Here is a 21213-nt window from a genome sequence, read left to right on the forward strand (position 1 = left end):
CAGCAAGACATCTGCATCTTTACAGTTATTTACCTTGTCACTCTATAAAACACCACTTTATTCTTCATTTCTAATAGAAAGTTCTCTGTGCCTCTAATAGTGAACTTGTGGTTCTTTGGTGGTTAAAGCATCATGTATTGGGTGCTCAGATAAAGAAAAAGAGCTCTTTATTCTGTTCAAGGTCTATTGTTTAGAACTACAGGTATGTTTGGCATGTGAGTCCCACACTCCAAGTGATAAAACACAGAAGTGTCATCAGCCTCAAGCAGCAGATAAAGTTGTCTAAAAAGTGAAGTCTGCAGTTGTTGCTGGACTGGCTCATGATTAGCATGTGGCATGGGCATTAAGGCAATAAATCTAAAACCTTCAAATAAATAATGCCTTTAATACGGCCTAGAAGAGGGATTTTTTAAATTAATTATTTTCTTTTTCCTATTACTTATGATGAAACACTAGCCTGGGACCAGAAATAGAGAACAAATGCTGAAAGAGTAAATGAGATACAGCAACTGAAATGAAAGAGCCTCAAGCATAATGCAGCAGTAGCTACCCAAAAGATCTCTTCTCAACCTGTTGGACTCTGCAAGGCTGTCAAAGCAAAATTTAACACCTTTAAGAAAAAACCAAGAGTACCCACCATACTCAATAATCAGTTTTTTGGTTGAGACAAGGTGTACTTACACATTTTTCATGAATGCTGGATTTGTTTAAAGCACTGTCAGCTGCAGTTTTCAGAAGATCAAATGGAATAATAATAATAATAAAAAAACCCTCAAGAAAGATTACAGAGAGTTTACAGGATGGAAAGTGGGCTGTGAGTAGAGGAGGCTATAAGTTTTACAGTGTTTTTTGATTTTACACACTGAAGAATAACCTCAATCAGATTCCTTGCCTACAAGGAACAGAAACTCTGGCTCTGTTTCTTGACAGCCACAGATGGAAACAGGCAGCCTCAGCCCTGCAAGCCTCCCACAAATGGATTCCTGCAATATTGACCCAGCCACGGCAGCTGGCAGCTGCATCCTGCCCCAGATCCCCTGGCCCTGGCCAGAAAACACTGACCTTGGTCCCAGAGCACAGCAAATCCACAGTCAGAGACAGCATGAGGAGCTCATCACACTGCACAGGGATTCCAGCTCCTGGAGCACAGCAAATCCACAGTCAGAGACAGCATGAGGAGCTCATCACACTGCACAGGGATTCCAGCTCCTGGAGCACAGCAAATCCACAGTCAGAGACAGCATGAGGAGCTCATCACACTGCACAGGGATTCCAGCTCCTGGAGCACAGCAAATCCACAGTCAGAGACAGCATGAGGAGCTCATCACACTGCACAGGGATTCCAGCTCCTGGAGCACAGCAAATCCACAGTCAGAGACAGCATGAGGAGCTCATCACACTGCACAAGGATTCCAGCTCCTGGAGCACAGCAAATCCACAGTCAGAGACAGCATGAGGAGCTCATCACACTGCACAGGGATTCCAGCTCCTGGAGCACAGCAAATCCACAGAGACAGCATGAGGAGCTCATCACACTGCACAGGGATTCCAGCTCCCAGAGCACAGCAAATCCACAGTCAGAGACAGCATGAGGAGCTCATCACACTGCACAGGGATTCCAGCTCCCAGAGCACAGCAAATCCACAGTCAGAGACAGCATGAGGAGCTCATCACACTGCACAGGGATTCCAGCTCCCAGAGCACAGCAAATCCACAGAGACAGCATGAGGAGCTCATCACATTGCACAGGGATTCCAGCTCCTGGAGCACAGCAAATCCACAGTCAGAGACAGCATGAGGAGCTCATCACACTGCACAGGGATTCCAGCTCCTAGAAAACAGCAAATCCACAGCAAATCCACAGAGACAGCATGAGGAGCTCATCACACTGTACAGGGATTCCAGCTCCCAGAGCACAGCAAATCCACAGAGACAGCATGAGGAGCTCATCACACTGCACAGGGATTCCAGCTCCTGGAGCACAGCAAATCCACAGTCAGAGACAGCATGAGGAGCTCATCACACTGCACAGGGATTCCAGCTCCCAGAGCACAGCAAATCCACAGTCAGAGACAGCATGAGGAGCTCATCACACTGCACAGGGATTCCAGCTCCCAGAGCACAGCAAATCCACAGTCAGAGACAGCATGAGGAGCTCATCACACTGCACAGGGATTCCAGCTCCCAGAGCACAGCAAATCCACAGTCAGAGACAGCATGAGGAGCTCATCACACTGCACAGGGATTCCAGCTCCCAGAGCACAGCAAATCCACAGAGACAGCATGAGGAGCTCATCACATTGCACAGGGATTCCAGCTCCTGGAGCACAGCAAATCCACAGTCAGAGACAGCATGAGGAGCTCATCACACTGCACAGGGATTCCAGCTCCTAGAAAACAGCAAATCCACAGCAAATCCACAGAGACAGCATGAGGAGCTCATCACACTGTACAGGGATTCCAGCTCCCAGAGCACAGCAAATCCACAGAGACAGCATGAGGAGCTCATCACACTGCACAGGGATTCCAGCTCCTGGAGCACAGCAAATCCACAGTCAGAGACAGCATGAGGAGCTCATCACACTGCACAGGGATTCCAGCTCCCAGAGCACAGCAAATCCACAGTCAGAGACAGCATGAGGAGCTCATCACACTGCACAGGGATTCCAGCTCCCAGAGCACAGCAAATCCACAGTCAGAGACAGCATGAGGAGCTCATCACACTGCACAGGGATTCCAGCTCCCAGAGCACAGCAAATCCACAGTCAGAGACAGCATGAGGAGCTCATCACACTGCACAGGGATTCCAGCTCCCAGAGCACAGCAAATCCACAGAGACAGCATGAGGAGCTCATCACATTGCACAGGGATTCCAGCTCCTGGAGCACAGCAAATCCACAGTCAGAGACAGCATGAGGAGCTCATCACACTGCACAGGGATTCCAGCTCCTAGAAAACAGCAAATCCACAGCAAATCCACAGAGACAGCATGAGGAGCTCATCACACTGTACAGGGATTCCAGCTCCCAGAGCACAGCAAATCCACAGAGACAGCATGAGGAGCTCATCACACTGCACAGGGATTCCAGCTCCTGGAGCACAGCAAATCCACAGTCAGAGACAGCATGAGGAGCTCATCACACTGCACAGGGATTCCAGCTCCTGGAGCACAGCAAATCCACAGTCAGAGACAGCATGAGGAGCTCATCACACTGCACAGGGATTCCAGCTCCTGGAGCACAGCAAATCCATAGTCAGAGACAGCATGAGGAGCTCATCACACTGCACAGGGATTCCAGCTCCTGGAGCACAGCAAATCCATAGTCAGAGACAGCATGAGGAGCTCATCACACTGCACAGGGATTCCAGCCCCACTCCTGGCACAGCTCTGCACTCCTCACCTCTCCAAACACCTTCCTGGCCATGACACACACACCTCTGAAAACTTCTCAGTACCCAAACACGTAAAGCAACCCAGTGAGCAGCAGTGCAGCACAGCTAGGAGGGTTCTGAGGGAAAGGACTCCTACACTGCAGCTCAGAAACCTTTTACCCCAGGGAACTGTTCAGAAGATTTTCAGCTGGCAGCAGAACTCCCTCAGCAGAACACTTCACAGGGGCTTGCAGCAGGGCTCTAGTGCAAAGCACTTTGAATTCACTGAGCTAGGACAGAAAAGACAGAATTTGGTTGACTCACCTGAACTGGGAGCACACAACTGATTCCAGAAGACTTTCCTATTTATGTTACTGGTAACAGCTGACAGAATTCAGTCCCAGTAGCAATTCCCTTCGACTGTTGTTATTTTTCTAAGTGTCAAAAATTAATTACAAAGAAGTAATTTGATCTACAGCAGATTTCCAGAGAAGCCAAAGAGCACAGATGCCTGAAACAAGGACCTGACCCCTTTGGAGGGCTCTCAAGCCACACTATCACTACAGGTAACCCTTTGTTCACACAGGCTGGAAAACCACACCTGTGGGTTCCCATCTGCAGGAAACAGCCAATTCCCAGTAATTCTACAGATGATGTGACCCCTTCACATCACAGACAGCAGGAACTGAAGAGTGGAATGTGACAGGCAATGCATTCCTTGGGGTCAGCTTCCTCTCCAAGCTGGAACTGGAGCATCTGGAGTGCTTCACATGCAGGGTGGGGTACCTGGAAAAACCCATTCCTGCTGGGTTCAGCTTTCTGTTTCTTGCCAATGTTTCTTTTAGCCACAAACACTTAAAGAGACATCTCCAGCTTTCCTTAAGAAAATAAAATTGCGACCACTCTGACTGTAGAACAAATCTGTGAGTCCTAAAATGAGGTTAAAACTATTGAAATGCAATTTTTTAAAATTATACCTTTCTTGGTCAGTTTTGTGGTTCAGGTATTTGACTTTAAAATGCTGAGACCTGATAATGCTGTATTACTTAATTACAGTATTTCATTTTGGCATACAGTGTGCTTGCACTTTAATATCAAATTTTATTCTAGGTTGTAAAGGAATGAAATTTAACTATACTCCATCCAGAAGCCACTTTTAGCTTTTAGCACAGTACTCAGCATTAATGTGCCATTACTGGGATGTGAAGCACTCCCTTTCTTCCTTCCAGAGACTGCAATTCATTTTCTGAACCAAGAGCATGAAGGCAACAAACAAGCTTTGCATACTGCCAACATTACATGTTGTTGTTCTGACTATTTATTTACTATTCATTTACTATTCATTCACTCCTTTGTCCCTGCCAGGTGTGCTCCAGAGAAATGCTCCAGACCTCAGAGTGCCCCAGGAGTGCCTCATTCTCTGGCCAGCAGTGCCAGCCCTCTCTTCAGCCACATCTCCTACCCCAGGACAAGCACAGAGGACATTCTGGGGGGAGACCAAGCCTGCAATCATCTTTCTCTTCTCTCTGCCAGTCCCCAGCTCATTCCAGTCAATACCTGTGTGCTCACAAACCCTGACAAGAACACGGCCCCTTTCCACCCGGCTCTTTGCCATCCGCGGTAGGACAAACAGCTCCAGACGGACAGGACAGACAGCCTCTGAGGAGGTGACATTCCATTAGTGACTCATACTAAACCAAGGGTATCCCACTGGATTGGAGCTTTGTAGCAGATCCTCCACGGTTTCAGGTTTAAAGAGCACTGGTATGAGGTGCTGTGACACGGCCAGGACTGACAAGAGGAAATGGTCTCACCTGGACCACAGGCTGGATCAGGAGTGTCAGGCTGGATATCAGGAAAAGCTACTTCACTGCAAGAGTGGCTGAGCACTGGAAGAAGCTCCCCAGGGAAGTGGGGCAGGCAGTCCCCATCCCTGGAAGTGCTCAGAGGTTGAGTGGATGTGGCCCTGCACGATGTGGTTTGGGGCACGGTGCTGCTCTGCCATGCTGGACCCGCTGCTCTCGGATCTTCTCCAACCTTTTCTGTTCTCTCATTCCCATGTTCAAACAACTCCAACAAAACATCAGGATGTGTCCCAGGGCTCCCAGCTGAGCAATGGGAGCGAGCAGTGCCTGGCCTGAGGTGTGGAGAGCAGCACTAAAGGCACCCAAGCCTTCAGGAGCATCCCTGGCAGCAGTGACAGCATTTCCAGCAGATCTCTGAGCCTGGAAACACGGCTCTGCTTCACCCTGCTCCTCCTGAGTCACAGCCACCAGCTCACTCAGCAGATACAGATCTTTCTCTGGGGTTCTGCACAATATGCCTTTTCCTTTTTCCTTTCTGATAGACACTTTGGGGGAAACAAGGTGGCCAGTGCATAATTCATCCAGAATCACCCACCATCACCCAGCTGAGCTCAAGATACAATAAAATGCTTCACTTTGTTCATTTTCAGAGACAGAACTGACCCTAAAACACAAGAGAAGATGCCAAACCACTGTGATGGCACACTATTAATAAAGTGTTCATTTTAATTACTTTGCATTTTCCCTTTGAAAGAAACAATCAGCAGATATATCTTTCAACAAGACAAAACAATTCTTCGTTAAAAAATCTTCCATGGATTAATTGCTTTCCAGCACATATAACAAGGCATTGTGGTAGAGTTCTATTTGAATCATGATAACCATAGAGATGAAGAGTACAAATAGATTTATTGACACTCCTCATGGATAATAACGTATTATTTTACTGATTCATCTTGCTATTATGCAAGGGGGTTTCTTAATGCTAAAATTCAACATTTTCTCAAAAGAGTAAGGTGCTGGGTATATTCAAGTAATCAAAATGTTTCCCATAAAAGTCTAGAATTTCAACTAGATACCTGGCAGTTCAGATTTCATTTCATCTCAGTTTTGATGCTCTCCACAGGATCACAGCCAAGTGCTGAATTCCATCTTGCACACCCAGCTTTGTGAAGCAGGCTTCACGGGGAAATGCAGCATTCCTCAATTTTTTGATTTTATCAATTGTTATGAACTGTGCAGCTTGGGCTGGTTTTCCTGGTTTGTCCATCCTCCCCAAGGACTACATAACAAACAAACCTTCAGGCTACACTTGTGTGCCTCCATTTTCCTTTCCTAAATGCCAAGTCTCTGATTAATTTGATTCTGTCCAAAATGTGAACATGAAACACAAAGACTGCTTAACCCACCCCACACACAAAAAAAGTTTAAGTAAAAAAGAAATGTAATATATATATATTAATATTCCTGAAGTGATAGGCACATCTGTGGAGTTTCTTTTTTCATGCAATATTTGAAGCAGTCTAACAAATAAATCAGCTGCTATTGCACACTTAACTTTGGCCTATCAGGAAATTTTAAATTATTGTAAGACAACAATGAGTCACAGGAAAGAACCAAATCTCTTGCAGAAACACATTCAGTCATGTCACTCTGTCAAGGGTGAATCCTGAGCTCGACAACTTCTCATTTTCAACAGTGCCAAAAAGATATTTAAACCTTCAGCTGAAAGAACTGAAAAAGATCAGAGATTCAAAGTCTCATCCCACGAGAGCACCTTCACTACTGATTGGTTACCACTGGAAAAATCAGCCTATTCTCAAGTTCCTTTTTAATGATAAATGGCAAAAACTCTTTGGAAGTCATTAAATTAAAAACTTTACAATCCATGAAAGCATCTGATAATGACAAAATTGACTTCTAGATAGCTCTGCTCATGCAATTAGCAATATTCAGAGGGAGGTGTGTTAGCAGATGCCTTTATATCCATTTTAAAATAATGTTTAGCTCAGTGAAATAAATCTCTTTTTAATCAGCAATGCTTTAAAAGCCAAATTACAGCTAGAGTATGTAATGAAGAGATAAAACTCTTCTGAATAAGAATCAAAATTAATATCAAGAAATTGAGTTATAATTGCTTGAGGAGAGGGAACTGGCTATCTAACTTTATGAGATAGTTAAAAAAGGCAAATCACAGTAGTTGCACAAAACTCTTGCTCAGAGCCTGCTTTCCTTCTAATCTCAAATTTTCTGAGGACCCAAAGCAGAATTTCTGTAAAGTTTAGGGCAACACACAAAACCTGATCCCTCCAGGTAAGACTTGATAGAATTACTTAATTGAGAAATTATTATCTGCTTTCCAGAGCATTGAGAACGCTGCTACAGGGTGCTCGTGAGCAGCATAAATCAATTTAGGAAGTCTGTTAACAGCAGCACCTTCCCAATTACCCAGGAGAAGCAGCAAGGCTCTCCACTTTTATGGATGTTACTTTAGAGGTCCAACTTACCTATTTTACAGAATTTTCCAGGTAATGAAGCTCCCATGTTTTTCCTTTTCCCATTTTGAATCTTTTTTCTTTCTCTCTCCTCTTTCCCAAGTGTCCAAGCAAAAAGCAAAATTTCTCTACCATTTGAGAAAGAGACAATACTGGAATAAACTCCTGACAACATGAATTAAACGCCTAGGTTCCCTTTGACATATTTCTAAATAAAATACTAAAAAGCACAAGAAAAGTTTCTATGAGCTGAAAAGGAAGGGAAAGCACTGGAACTAAAATAAAGTGAAAACATGATTCCTTCATTTTCTTTTCCCATAACCTCAGCAGATAATTGATATTAGCAATTTAAAAGCTTAAAAGTGTACATTTTCCTCTGTTTATTACTGCAGTAATCCATTTCAAGGAGTCTTCCTAATTTTAAATAAAACACGCAAAGTCTTGCCTTGTGTTTGTTTTTTGTGAGGAGCTGGGGATATCTACTGAGGTCCCTGTGGACTCTGTGACTCCCACAGAGCTGGATTTGTCCCCAACATCTAAATCCAGGTGAGAGGCTCTGAGCAGCGTCCCTGCCCATGAAATACATGGTATTTCAGTATTAATCAGTACTTGTGCAGTGTGACACTCCACTGGAAACCTTCTTATTTCAGCTTCAAAACTGCAACTCAGAACTCCATGAGAACACTTCCAAACTTCCTTTCCTTCCTCAGAGCAGGAACCTTGCCCTGAGCAGCTCTGAATTCATCACACACATTACACCTGTGGTGTGCACTGCACTGGCACTGCTCATTACACAACACAACCTCTGAAACAGGTAATTATCTAATTCACTGATTAACAAAGTCCACGCAGCAAACTCTGATCCTGTGAAACATGTCTGAGTAGGCATTTCTAAAATGTAAGAGAGTAAGAAGAAAACTGGGAAGAGAAACTTGGTCTGCTTCTGCTCAGTGATCAACGCTTTTTGGGCTTCAAGGATCCGAAATGCAAAAGCTGAAGTCCCAGAACATTTTCATATTTTCATTGAGAGAAGGTCTGGCCAGAGAAACACAAGGCCCTTGTGCAATGCTGGTCATGCAGAAACTAAACACATCACTGCCAGGTGTTTGCAGAATTTAATTCAGAAAAGTAACTTAGTTTTGTGCAGTGGAAGAGGCTAAACAAAAACACACGTGCGTTCACCACTGTATCTGAAATGGGAGAGATGTCGGTGTGGAATGCTGGAGAAATAAGTTACTACACTGAATTAAATGAGTTTTAGTGAGAGGGAAAGGATTAACTGTTCACAGTAGTGAGATATTTATTGATAGGAACCTTAGTCACAAAGCAGAACAAGCAGATCTCTTTCCAGATTTACACACGACATCCTTTTGGATCTGTCCTGGGGAGCCTCTGCCAGAAGGTGAAAGCATGACAGGCATTAAAGAGGGTAATTAATGCAACACTTGGTCATGCCTTACGTTCTTGGTGAGGTAAAACATCAGAAAAAGAGGTCAGCTGTACTCAGGGAGCGAGGAAGTAATCCGCAGGGTGATGTGTGGTGTTTGGGATCAGCACAGATTAAATTAATCCCAGTGCCCTGCCTGCAGTGCCCCGGCCATCTGGGGCTGCTGGGGTGAGTGTTCCCACGGGAGAGGAGCTCAGCACAGCCAGGCCTCACAAGGAGTGCCACTGGCAGCACTGCCAGACATTTCCAGGGCAGGTACAGCATCCCAAATCTGTGTTGATGCGCTGGGGTTGGGCACTGGCCAGCAGCGCCTCGCCTTTCCTCACTGCACACAGAGCCTCCAAGGATGGGCTCAGAACAGCCTCTCCAGGATGTGCAGATGTGAGAAGCCTCTTGTTTTCCACCAACTCTCACCTGCTGTGTGAACAGGAGCTGAATGAACAGCAGAACCTTCCAGAGGTGCTGTGGCAGTGATCCCTCCCTTGCCCCGTGAGCTGGGGAACACAGAGAGAGTCAGAACCTGCGAGGATGGGCAGCCACACACAAATGTGCTGCTGGGTGGAATAAACAGCTCTAAGTGCCATTAAAACAGCCACCAGCCCTGTTTATAGTGCTGCAATATGCTTCATTGCACAGTTTAGGCTTGCTTTGTACGTGAAAGGTTGTTTTCTCTCAGGCAAACAGAGATGACTATCGGTTTATTCATGGGACTCCACATGCCAAACTCGTTAGAGCCCAGGGACTTTATTACACACATCTTCCTGCCAGAATATGAAATTACTCATCTCAGCTTGCATTTTATTTCTTTTTCTGCACTCACCAACCTCCATCTGAAAGAAGTCCAACTCCACAGTGCTTTCCTGTATTCAGTTTTCTCCAGGATCCGAGTTCCTTGGATCCCATATTCCAGCTGGGGATTATTTTTAGTCCAGATGACATTAGTTGTAAGAGTCACAATTTGCAGAGGCCTGGATTTAGTATTTGCTGTGGTTTGCATTCATTTCTCAGTGCAGCTGACAGTGCAGAGTTCTGCATGGCCCAGCACCATTTCTGATGAAGGATTGTATTAATTGATGAGAACAGACACCTGGTGAACCAGTGAGGTTAAAAGGGCTGAAATTCATTCATCTTCTGGTCAGGTTCACTTTCCACACTTCCCAGCAAAATAGCAGAGTGGAACCTTCCCTGCTAGCCTGGTTCCCCATTATTGCATTTTTCAAAACTTATTCTTTACCTCTCACTGCAGAGACAATCAGAAAGGTTTGGGTTTTTTTCTGTGAATGATCACGAATTTTTCTTTCCAAAGCATAAAAGGACTTTAAAACAGAGGATGTAAATTGACAGAACTGTCAGCTTCAAAGGACAGATGAATCCTGCATTGCCCCAAGAAAGACTGAGGCCAAGACTCAGGTGATTTCCCTTAAAATACCCTTACATCTGAATGTGCCTTTTGCTAAACAGAGCAGGGTGAGGACACAACAGAAAAACTTCCTTTCCTGGGTGAGGAGGACTTGTTGTGCCTGCTGATATCTCAAAGGAAGAAACTTCTCAGACCCAACTCACCCATTAGAGAGTGAAGCAGCGCAGGGGATGCAGGGTAAAGCTTGCCTGAGTGCTGCTGAGACACACAGGAATTGAATTCCTTCTCAAACTGCTAAAATCAGCCTGGTGCTGCCACACGGGCAGCAGGACAGTTCTAAGATACAGCCGTGATTCAGAGGAAGGCACCAAGGTCTGGAAAGCCCCAAGGATGTGTGCAATAACCTGGATTACTCAGCAGCTGTTACATCCCTGGGTACCATTTCTCCACATGGGAGAGAAGGTCAGGCTCCATCCCCGAGGGATTCCTGGGGTAAAACCCTTCCCTTTTCCCCTGTGGCTGCTGCCCTGCTCGAGTGCAGATCCTGGGGTAAATCCCTTCCCTTCTCCTCCGCTGCCCTGCTGTGAGTGCAGATCCTGGGGTAAATCCCTTCCCTTTTCCTCTGCTGCCCTGCTCGAGTGCAGATCCTGGGCTGGCACAGAGCAGAACCTGCACATAGCACGGTCAGAACCCATTCTGAGTGAGCAGCAGATAAATACCTGTGTGGTGCAAGGTTTTAAATGTACTCAGAGTGAGTTTGTAACTGACTCTTGCTACATAAATTCACAAAGTGAATTATCAACAGCGCACTCCAAAAATTCATTAAAAATATGTCCCCATTAATTTTTTTTTTGAGAAATATTTATCCTGTACACAAAAATCTGTGTGACAGTAGTAAGATACACTGGTTGAAATGAATTTAAAACAATGCTAGTTGATTGGAATACCATTTTTATCTATACCAGTTAAGGACTTTGATATCATCCTTTTTACTACAGACATTAAATCCAGATATTTAGATTTAACAAAGTTGTAGTCAGAGGTGTTAAAATACTTTTCACCTTTCATAAAAACATGTTTTAATAATAAATCAGACGCAAGGATACAAGGAGTACCCATGGAATAAAGCCTTTTGCATCCACCTGCTCAGAACACCGATCTTGCTCTAGGAAAGAACTCAATTAGAGCTCAAATCTTTTTCAATCTGAGCCTATTTTAACTCTTGTTACAGAGCCCAGAGGAACCAGGGTGATCATTTTGTGTCTGAACTGATAGGTCAGAGCAGTGCTTGGTATTCAACTAAATGGCAAAGGAAATGATGCATGAAGAAGGAAATTGTAATGCAGCCACGGATCACTTCTGACACTTTCAATTAAAGTTTTGTTTAGTTAAGCACTTCCAAATTTAATGAGTGGTTTTGCAAAAAATTAATTAAAAGATTTCCACTTTTCTTAAGTTGCCTGACTTCACAAGAAACCTCCCAAAACCCTAAAACATCCTATTTGTATTTGATTGTTTTCACACCTTTTACCTTCAGATAAGTGCACTCCAGAGCAATACTAAACCCTGATGCTGAATTCTCTGCAAACTAAGCACTCTACACAGAGTTTGCTTTTTATTAGGGACATTTGCATGTCAAGATTCTTAAATTTGCATTATTAACACAGTCATTTTCTAATAATTCTATTTCATGAAGGAAGGATTATTCCATCTATAGAAATGCATCTAGTAAGAATTGAAAATCAACTTTAAAACTGAAAATCTCTCCATAACTAAAGCAGAAGTAAATCCCCAGAGTGAACTTCAGCACGGTACTTTTGTCTGGTAATGCTCTCCTTCCTGGTACTTACTGGGAATGTGGATTGCTGTGACAGAGGGAAAAAAAAAACACAAGGTATTTGCTCATACTCATTTTACAGCTTGTAAAAACACTGCATCTCTGATTGTGCTACTGTGAAAACTTCTGTCTTTCCTTCCAAAAGAATTCTCACTCCTGCTACTCCTGAATTTATCCATTACCCTCTCAGTGAAACACAGCTAGTGGAGGGAGAGGAAAGGTAAAACATGCTTTTGTTTTTATTTACTCTTGAATGTGTCAGACAGGCAGAATCCTTTCCCAAAGACTGGACTGATGAGAGCCACCAGGAAGGAGAATCAGCACAAATTACAGAGCTTGAGATAACTTTGCTTCAGAAGAGAAAAATGAATCAATCCAAAACTCCCTGCCAAGAGCAGGCGTGGCAATCCAACTCCTGCTGCAGCATCTCCTTGCTCTGGAACCCACAAGCATTTCAGGATCAGCCAAAACACAGGAAAAGGCTCTGGAATTCAAAATGTGCCACTGCTGTACCTCAGTGGCAGTTTTTACATGAAATAAAACAACACAACTCGCAGACAGCTGCTCCTGGGGCATGCCACAGTTTCAATGTTTACAAACATCATTTCTCTCAACAAAGCTTAATGTCCCTCTTGAAGCTGCTCAGGACATTGGCTCAGGTTCCACTCCCTCCTAACACAGGAGGTTTGATTCATATCACAAATATTCAAACAGTTTTGCACTTCCTATTAAACAGTAATACATTTCTACAACATCCAAACCTAAAAGTAATGGAGTACCTATTCTCACAAAATCAAAATATGCTTTAAAAACAATGACTTTGCTTTTAGTCATTACAGTAAAAATAGTTTAAATATTGACCTACATTATCATACTTTCAAATTTAACTTCTTTGAATATTTCTCAACCACAGCCTGGAGAATGTGCCGTTTATGAGTTCCATCCCATTGATAAATCTCATAGAGAAGTGCTAAATTACTTTGCAAAATCATACATGTTAATATCTAGTGGGCAATTAATTTGATTTCCCACGAAGCCTGTTCCCTAAATTCATGTGCACGCAATTCTGGTGTGTTGGACACACTCTGTCTATCCTCTAAATCAGAATTAAATACAAGAGCTAAGATCCAAGGAGAAAAGGCCTTTCCCTCCCTGTTTAATAGCTGGCTTCAGCTCTCATGGGCAAAGAGCAGGGTGTGTGTTCCAGTCTCTGAGTCCTCCTGGGGAAATCAGAGAATGGTACCAGGAACAAAACTCAAAGGGTTCACAGCTTTCACCTGGAAAACAAAAGGTTTTCAGGGGAAATCTGGCCACTTTCTCTGTTTCTATTTCCATCCTCAGGAACAAGCATTACACAATTCATTCCTGCCCCAGCTTCCAGCAAGGCTGACTCTGACAAGACATTTATGGGAAGCAGTCAGACTCAGTGGAAACCATCTGAGTCCACAACATTTTCACAAGCACATCCCAGAACTGGCACTGTTTGGTGCTCTCTGTACAGAACCACCTCCAAATCCACCAGCAGTGTGCCACCTTTGTACTGTGAGAGAATGATTTCATCTCTGCAGTAACGCCTCCACCCGGCTTTGAAAGATCATTAATGAAGGCAGCTATTATGACATCAACCTCAGAAATGCCATTAAAATATATCTTGATTTATATCTTTTATATAAATCTTGATATCTCATTTATTGATGCATGAAGGTTAACACTGCAACTCTTATTTCCAGTGTGCTGCTTTGCTAGTCAATTTTTCTTAGAAATATTTAAAAACTTGTTTAACAGCTGTCTACAGATAGAGCTCACGACCACTTTCTATTCACTTCTCAATAAATTCCAAAATTCCAACTACCTGGTATTGTTTTGTGTCCTTTTTCCTCAATTTAAGACAGGTTCCCAGACTGAAATATCACAGCATATTTCGTGTTTCTGGGATGTACATTTCAAACAGCTCATTCACCATCAGTGCCAACATGCTGCCATACCACGGTATTTTGTGCATGAAAAACATTTTGTCCCTTGTGTTTATGCAACTAAGCAAGTTTAGGGGGTTTTTTTTAAAGCATAATTTTTGTTTCTTCCTATTTCCCACAGAATTCTTTTCTAAAACTCACCCAGCACAGCAATTCTATTTTAGCTGATACTACTCAGAGACCACCAGGCTTTGGGCAAGGGAAGAACAGCTGACAGCAGCAGTGCAGGCTGCAGCCCTTGAAGACTGAATAAAACATTGCATTCTAACAGCCCTGTGTGCACAAACACAGCCACACCTTCATTATCTCCACTCCTTGAATAGTCTGAGCAGAATCCATCTATCATCACAACTACCTCCTGCAGCCATCTCTGCCTGCTGGAATCCCACAGGCACCTCCAGCCCTGCTCTCAGCTGCTGCTGGGGCTTGGAGAGGGCTCCTGGGAACAGCTTTCCTTTGGAAAGATCACAGGGGTGAGGCATCAGCCACGACCCCAAAGCCAGCTGTGCCCAGCTCCTGGTGACCCCAGATGGTTTGGGGCAGGGATCCAGCTGTGCCCAGCTCCTGGTGACCCCAGATGGTTTGGGGCAGGGTTTGGGGCAGGGATCCAGCTGTGCCCAGCTCCTGGTGACCCCAGGTAGTTCATGGCAGGGTTTGGGGCAGGGATCCAGCCATGCCCCATCCCTCATCCAGCCACACAGCCCCAGCACACTGCATTAACCCAGCCAAAACTCAGCCCAGCAAAGCACAAGACAGAAAAGCAAGAGCCTCCTGTAGGTTGTTTGCTGCAACTTCCACTGAAAAACAAAAATAAAAAAATCCCCACAAATCCAAAAGCTATAGAAATATTCCATGTATTGCAATGGAGGCAGTCCTGCCTCTCTCCCTGTTTACTTCTATTGCCTAAACAAGTCTTACTCTGGGTTTTCAATCCCAAAATGCTTTCAAATTTACAGACATCACAGAATTCCCTATCTGCAGCACAAATCCATTATTTCACTATTTTATTGGAGTTAAAAACGCTTAAGAAATGCATCTTCTCTTCCAAAACATGCACCATGTCTCTGTATTGTCTGCACACCAAATAAATAGGCACTTGCTTTGTTTGCCCTAAGTTTTCAGGTGTGTGTAGTTTTTAGCAGTTTTTAGCAGTGTGGTTTTAAATGTGACTCCTGACAGGACAGCAAATACCACATTAAGTGCTTCACAGGCTTTATGAATATAGATTTTTATTTGTTTACATAAAATCTATTTCTTGCATGGAAAAGTTGTCCTCTGTAAGAGAAAGCAGAACTTCAAATTTGATGTCTGCACACAAGTCAATGCCATCTGAAAACCGGCTGCAGTGATAGCTAATGACCTTGGATAATACTGTGACCTATCAAAGTGATGAAAAACTGCCTATTTTATGATTTGGTTTTTTAAAATATTTTCATTCATCCAACTCATTACATGGAAATAATTCAGTTATTCAAGGAAATACTATCAGTTTGTTCAGTATGAAAAACATCACAGAGCTATATAACTTGTGCACTAAGAAAAGAGAATTGTTCCATCTTTTGCATTGGCACAGGCAAGGAAAAAAACACAATTTTACCCAAGTAAAAATAACTTTAAACATTTACTTGGCCAAAATCTCAAGAAGGCATTCTTGTTGGCATGCCTTGGGGATACTGGATGCTAAAACATATCCATCACGAGCTTACAAAGATTTCACCTTGATATATTTACTCATTCCAAGATGAACTACCCTCTCAACTCCAGGAATAACACTCCTTCTCCCAAGCTGAACTCCAGTGCATGTATTCTTCCTGAGTGTGATACCATGTGCCTCACAGAAGTGAAATGCCGAAATTCAAGAAATAAAAGCTCTGGCAGAGGTCACAGCTCAGGGGAACCATGGTGTAATCTAAAAAATACAACCATGAACCAAAAGAACTACACCAAGGTGTGAAAGAAAACTGCTTTTGTTTCCAAGCAGGAAGCCCCACTGAATTACTGCCCTGGAAAGCAGAAGAGGTCCAGACACACGGGCTTTGTTTAGGATTTGAGCACACAAATCCTAAATTTGAGCTGCTGGTGACCATCAGCTCTGCCTGTCCCTGCCAGGGGAGCTGCTGTGCCAACATCACTGCAACAGTGGATTTACACACACCTCCCCACGTTTAACTTCCCAGCTTCACAGACAGTGGAAATGCCTCAGAATTAAGAGTTTAAAATCATCAGATAGGTGGTTAACAATCCTTGCACTCCAATAAACTAATTAATACACTAACTCTTTCCTCAGGTCTCAGCTCCAGGTTTGAGGGCTTCTTTCCCACATGGATGGAAGAATGGATTATAGGGAGATGCATGCAGATAAAAATGCCTCTGCACCCTCATATAGCACCTTCACATAAATATTACAGCAGTCAGCACAAAACCAGGTGGATGATTTGTGGAGTGAGGCCAATTCTCTACACTAATTTCCACAGTTTATTACCCACTCCTGTTTGTTATTGTAATATCCATGGCACCCCACAGCAAGCTGAATTTGCTGTTACAAGGAATATAAAGCATGTGCTAAGGAGCAAAGAGCAAGGTAAGATGCAGGTCATGAGGGGGTCACAAAAAAGTCAAAACTGGGCTAAAGATCAGAATGTAAAACCTCTTTTTGGTCCTAGGTTCCATCATCAGCCATTTTCCAGAGCACAGTTTATGGCATGTTGCTATTTACATTATCCAATCCCCCTGGAGTGTCTCATACTCCAGTCAGGAATAATCAAACCCCAAAAAACCACATCCCAAAAGTCCCCTAAGGGCCACATGTCCGTGTGCTTAGGGACCCTTCAGCACATCTGATGGATTTGCCTTCCCCCATTGCCCCTCTTGGGCAGGTTAAACCTCCTCAGGTTAAACAGCAGCTGTGAAGAGTGCAGCTCTGACTCTGGACAGACAGACAGACTGACAGGAGCAGCACCCAGACACATCTGGCATGCTCACAGCAATCAGGATCCAGCATCAAAGGAGGTTTCAGTGCCAGCTGAGGTGGTGCCAGGCTAACTCCTGAGTACCACAGCTGGGGAATGCTCTGGGCATCCAGCATTCCAGTGCCCATCTGGGCACCCCTGCCACAGCCATGCCAGCTCTGTGCAGAATCTCATCAGGACACCCCTGGCACAGCCATGCCAGCTCTCTGCAGAATCTCCTCTGGGCACCCCTGCCACAGCCATGCCAGCTCTCTGCAGAATCTCCTCTGGACACCCCTGCCACAGCCATGCCAGCTCTGTGCAGAATCCTCTCTGGACACCCCTGCCACAGCCATGCCAGCTCACTGAAGAATCCTCTCTTGGCACCCCTGGCACAGCCATGCCAGCTCTGTGCAGAATCTCCTCTGGGCACCCCTGGCACAGCCATGCCAGCTCACTGCAGAATCTCCTCTGGACACCCCTGGCACAGCCATGCCAGCTCTGTGCAGAATCTCCTCTGGACACCCCTGCCACAGCCATGCCAGCTCTGTGCAGAATCTGCCCCCAGAAAGAGAGAATCACACGATTCCAGCTCAGCAAGGGAGAGTCAGTGTGCAAGGAAAGCACAGGGAGAGCCCAGGACACGGGGAAGGGCAAAAGGGGCATGGAAGGACAAAGGGGAAGCAGAGGGTGGTGGTGAGGAGAATGAGACATAAATCATACTGCAAAAAGGGAAAGTGAGGGCACACAGGAGAAAAGCTTGTGGAGACCTGAGGCACTGAGCTGAGGAGCATCCCTGGCAGCCACAGCTCTCAGCTCCTCTGAACCCCCTGGCACTGCCCACAGGGGGACAAACCACAGCAATTCTGGGGCCTCCAAAAATGGCACAAGTGGGGCCCTTCAGCCACAGCAACTGCAAGCAGAAAATGACTTCGGTTTAACCTTTTTTTCCTTTTCTTTCTAAAATTCTTATTAAAGAAAGAAGAGAAGAAAAATCTTTGAGGACACTCTCCTCCCCTCTAACAAACAATCAAAAACCCTGCTGCTCTGACTGGACAAACTCTCATTAATCGTTTGCTGGATTGCAGGAGACAAAAAAATATTGCAGAAACAATTAACAGACCAATTTAATTTTGTTGGATTAAAAAAAAAAAAAGTATATATGGGTGCAAAGGCATGCCTCTCAAAAAGCCATTAATGCCTTCTGTAATTTCCTTCAAGATTTTTGCTTTTATAAAGTATTTACTTTTCAAGACTGTTATGATCTACAAAAGTAATTGCACTGGAGCCATTCTAATGTCTAGCCAGACATTAAATTCACTACAAGTAAATTTACTCATTCAGCTTCTTCATGGAAGGACAACAAAGCAGTAACTTTAATTTATGGTATTATTCTAACATCTAATTTACTTGGTACACCGTAACTGATGACCTTCCTCTGACCCAAATCCCCTATATGTGCTATACATTAGACTCCAACTTCACACCCAAAGGAATTTTTTAGGAGTTCTTTGTATTTGGAGGCAAAGGGCAGAAAGCCCCACTGCTCCTGACACTGCACCTCCAACCTCACCCAGTTTTACCCCAGCAGCTCACAGCTAACCCAGGTCTTCCCAAAATTTAACCCAGATCAGGTCTGTTAATTCTGCAACTTCTGCATCAAACTCAGTGATTCAACTATGACAGCCTCTACTTTAGAACAAAAAGCATTAAGGACTAAATCTGAATTTAAAAACACTTCTGTCGTTTCCTTTGATCTTTACAAATCAGTCTTCAACCTGGATTTACTCACTGTAAGGTTCAAACCTTTGCATCTTGCTAGGCCCTCTATCTAATGAACATCCAATTACTTCTCACTCATTTAAACACAGGCAAAGGACAGTAAGAGCAGCTTTAAACCTGTCTGGCTTTTTAAATTAGAGCAGAGACTTCAAGTCTCTGACTTTAAGACATTAAACTCGCACATATCTCACACCTTTAGACATCTCTGACATTGCCAGTCGTGGTGTCCAGGCCCTTTGGTAACCTGGGACAGCAACACAGCAAACAAAAACCTTTGACAAAAATCAGCCTTGATCTCCTGGGTTCCCCCTGCAGAAAAAAGCTTCACAAACAATACCTGGCATAGAAAGTACCAGGCTGCTCATGTGCCACTGCCTGACAGCAGGGATTAGGAGAAAACAAGATTAGATGAAAAGCCTGACTTGGATTTGTTTTTCCCTGCTAGCATTCCAAAGCCAATGCTGGAAAGAGAAAACAAACTGAATTCTCTGCTCACCAATATTTCTTCAGTAAAACTGGTAACTAGATCTTGATCACTGAGCATTTACACTGGGGAGGGGAACACACAAGCCAGAAACAAAGAACCACCTCCCCTGAAACAAATCAGAAAAAACCACAGAGCCACCTGAAACAAATCAGGAACAAAGAACCACCTCAACAAGAGCCACCTGAAACAAATTAGAAACAAAGAACCACCTCCCCTGAAGCAAATCAGAAACAGAACCATCTCAACAAGAGCCACCTGAAACAAATCAGAAAAAACCACAGAGCCACCTGAAACAAATCAGAAACAGAACCATCTCAACAAGAACCACCTGAAACAAACCAGAAACAAAGAACCACCTCAACAAGAGCCACCTAACACCAATCAGCCACTCATTAATTTTAATCAAGGGCATCAGCATTAACAGCTGCTGACTTCTCTTCCTAGAAGGAATAACTGGCAATGCCTGCAGAGGTCCTAAGCCTGTACCTGTTTTAAAGTTGCAGATGTAATGATGCAGAACCAGCTTAAACAAAAATCAGCAGTAAGCCAGCATCACTAGGTTGCAGGAATGTGGGTATTCCCCCTGCAGTTAGCACTGGCAGTGAAACCCAACAAAATCTTTTCCTAGTAATTCCAAAATATCCCATTTTGCTTGGAGCATTTCTCATTCTAAGTGTAGGAAAATTGAAGTCTAAACTTAAGGAAGGAGAGTAAAAAAACCAAGATATTAATTTGCTGTTACTGTTGGTTTTAACCTGACCTGGGAAACAAACAATCCTTTTCTGCTCCTTAGGTATGACACTCGATGTTATTTTCACATGGTTTCATTACTAACAATTTTTCCTCCTGTTTAATAAGCAACCAAATAGTGACAAGCTTTTGTACAGCATCTGAGGTTTCCTAAATGCCATGTTTATAAATATAACCGCAGATACAAATTATTCTTGCCACCTGTCCCTTAAAATGCTAGGCTGCCCTTTAAATGTTTATTTTACCTGAAGTTCAGCCATGCTGGGGAAGTTAATGAGCCTCCTGAAAGTGCACCATAAACATCTCCCTCTCTGCAGCATCTCTGCTCTACAGAAGTGTCTGGGGAACCTCGGGAAAGATCAAATTGGGAAGAGCCACAAGCTTCTGCCAATTTGTGCATCTGAAAGCAGAGTGAGAGTCCCTGCAGCAGCTGTAGCCAAGGGGAGCTGGCACACAGCTCTGGGAAATGGCATTGCTCTCCCCTGCTCAAGACACAGGCAACACAAGGAAAGTGGAAGGAGATTTTAGGTGCAGGCCGTGGGCAGGAGCCCAGGCTGCTCCAGGAGCTCTCACAGCTCTGCAATTCCATCCTGCTGATCACCTGTGGCTGTAAAACAACCAGCTCCAGCACTGCTTTACAGCAGACATCAAAAAGCAGATCAGGACTGTCTGTAAACCCTCTCCAGCTCAACTCACTGCCCTCACTCTCCTCAGCTCTGGAACAAAACCACCGAGACAGGTTTTGCTTTTAGGTTTTATCTCTGCAGTCATATTCCTTCCCGTGCTCTCACATGGCAATAATTACACTGGGATTTGGTTCAGTGGAAAGGAATCTTGAGATTTTTCTTTTTCCTGTGAAGAGCCATCAAGGGAAACCAATGTAAAGAACTGTTTTGATAGCATCCTTTTAATGGGAATAATGATTACAATTTTAGACTTTTGTTTTCTCCCCCATTC

General features: G+C 44.1%; 1 protein-coding gene across 2 annotated transcripts in view; it reads right to left on the minus strand.

Moving 5' to 3' along the window:
- Window positions 1-21213, minus strand: part of GALNT18 (polypeptide N-acetylgalactosaminyltransferase 18) — a 215670-nt gene that overhangs the window by 147093 nt on the left and 47364 nt on the right. The gene's annotated exons all lie outside the window — the stretch shown is intronic.

The sequence above is a fragment of the Poecile atricapillus genome, chromosome 1 (assembly GCF_030490865.1).
Source record: "Poecile atricapillus isolate bPoeAtr1 chromosome 1, bPoeAtr1.hap1, whole genome shotgun sequence".
NCBI lineage: Eukaryota > Metazoa > Chordata > Aves > Passeriformes > Paridae > Poecile > Poecile atricapillus.